Source organism: Eschrichtius robustus, chromosome 14 (genome assembly GCF_028021215.1).
Source record: "Eschrichtius robustus isolate mEscRob2 chromosome 14, mEscRob2.pri, whole genome shotgun sequence".
NCBI classification, from domain to species: domain Eukaryota; kingdom Metazoa; phylum Chordata; class Mammalia; order Artiodactyla; family Eschrichtiidae; genus Eschrichtius; species Eschrichtius robustus.
The window spans coordinates 28,148,086-28,150,366 of record NC_090837.1 but is presented as its reverse complement, the minus strand read 5'-3'; the positions used below and the strand labels follow the sequence as shown (position 1 = coordinate 28,150,366).

The 2,281-nt window shown below is 55.9% G+C and overlaps 1 pseudogene; it reads right to left on the bottom strand.

Annotated features, from left to right (window-relative positions):
• Nucleotides 1-273: 273 nt before the first annotated feature.
• On the bottom strand, nucleotides 274-2,042 carry LOC137776859 (RNA-binding protein FUS pseudogene; annotated as a pseudogene).
• Nucleotides 2,043-2,281: the final 239 nt, after the last annotated feature.

Here is a 2,281-nt window from a genome sequence, read left to right as displayed (position 1 = left end):
CACCCGCGGGAGCCCTCCTGGCCTGGGGAAAGACGCCTCTCGGGTCCCAAAGGGGCTAGATGGGGACCCCGGCGCCTGGCCGTGGGCTTAACACCCAAACCTCTTACTGGAGCAATGCAGAGCCCACCGTGAGAATCATCTCAATAAAAAGCCCCTTCCCCTGCCATCAGGAACAGTCAAATGGTTGCTATAACTTAATTGCCTCAGAGCTCCCTGTTTTGTAACTCAATAATTGTGATTTTGTTTCCTTATTAATGTCATTGTTTTTTTTTTTTTTTTTAACTAAAATGATGGTTTTTAATGGGAACCAGAGATATGGTTACAATTACATAGTCCGACACAAAAAACCCGTGGGTGATCAGGAGTTGGAAGGTTACAAAATAATGAGGGTAACACTGGGTACAGGAAGAAAGCTGCTCCAGAACTTCAGGAGCCAGGCTAATACGGCCTCTCCCTGCGATCCTGTCTGTGCTCACCCCTGGAGTCCATCTTGCCAGGGCCAAAGCCACCTCTGTCCCCACCACCCCGGCCCCCTCAGAAGCCCCCACGGTCCCCGCCTCGGCCTCGGTAGCCGCCCCGATCATAGCCTCCTCTGCCACCACGACAGTCGTCTCCATAGCTACCCCCCATATGAGAGCCTCCTGGTCCCCCTCCTGGGCCGTCTGGTTTAGGGGCCTTACACTGGTTGCATTCATTCCTCCAAGAGAAGTTCATGTTCTCACACGTAGGATTAGGACACTTCCAGTCCCCTGCTCGCTGCTGTCCTCCACCGCCACCGCCGCTGCTGGGGAATCCTCCTCGGCCACTGCCACCACTGCCACCACCTCCATAGCCTCCACGGCCCATGGGTCCTCCTTGCCCTCGGCCTCCACGACCATTGCCACCACCCCGACTGAAGTCTGCTCGCCGAGTAGCAAATGAGACCTTGATGGGATTCCCAGAGAATTCTTTACCATCAAACCAGTCAATAGCTGCTTTAGCAGAAGGTGGGTCATCAAATGATACTGTTGCCTCTCCCTTCAGCTTGCCTGTTTCCCTGTCTCTGTACAGATTAATCATGGGATGTCCTGTTTTCTTATTGGTCTTAATGATACCAATCTGCTTGAAGTAATCAGCTACAGACTCAACTGTAACATTCTCGCCCAGGCCTTGCACGAAGATGGTGTTGTTGTCTGAATTATCCTGTTTAGAGTCATGATGTGATCCTTGGTCCCGAGGGCCACCAAGTTTATTGAAGCTACCACAGTCACTTCCGCCCATGCCGCCTCTGCCTCCACGGCCGCCTCCACGACCTCTGGGTTCATAGCCACCACTGCTGCGGCTGTAACCACCGCCACCGCCCCGGCCACGGCCCCCACGGTCCTGCTGGCCTCCCCCGTAGCCGCCGCCACCACTCTGGTCCTGATTGCCATAACCGCCGCCACCACTACTACTCATGGAGGACTGATCTTGGCCATAGTTACCTCCACCACCCCCTCCACCTCCACCGCTACTGTTGTACTGGTTCTGCTGCCCATAGCCCTGAGGGGGATTATAGCTTTGCTGCTGTCCATAGCTTTGAGGCTGTCCACCATAGCCAGACTGCTGGCCATAGCCCCCACTCTGGGGCTGCCCATAGCCACTGCTCTGAGAACTGCTACCGTAACTTCCCAAGGTGCTGCTAGGAGCTGGCTGCTGGCCATAGCCAGGGTATGAGGACTGCTGCCCATAAGACGACTGAGAACTTTGGCTACTGCCATAGCCACCAGCTGAGCCATATCCCTGGGGAGCTGACTGTGTGCCATAGCCTGTGTTCTGGGTCTGTCCATAAGAACTACCATAGCTGCTCTGGCCATAGCCTGAAGTGTCCGTTGACTGGCCGTAGCCACTGTAACTCTGCTGTCCATAGGGCTGATTGCTCTGCTGGGAATAGCCCTGCCCAGGCTGGGTTGGGTAGGCCCCATAACTTTGGGTTGCTTTTTGGGTATAGTCGTTTGAGGCCATGTCCGCGCATGCGCGCACAGGCCGACAATCAACAAGATTCCAACACCACAGCACCGACGCCTCGAGGACTGAGCTATGTCATTGTTTTAAACTTCCTCCACCACATTCTGTACTGGGCCTCCAAGTGCAGAGCAGAGGGGGACTCCGCTAAAGAGGGGGACGTGGGAACAGGATCTCAGGGGCGGGAGAAACTCCGGCAGGTGAAGGCTGGGGGTGCTTGGGGCAGGGAGATGGGCTGCACGAAGGCAGGAGGCGTGAGCATGGGCGCCGAGGGGGCTTGGATGCTGGGGGTGAGGAG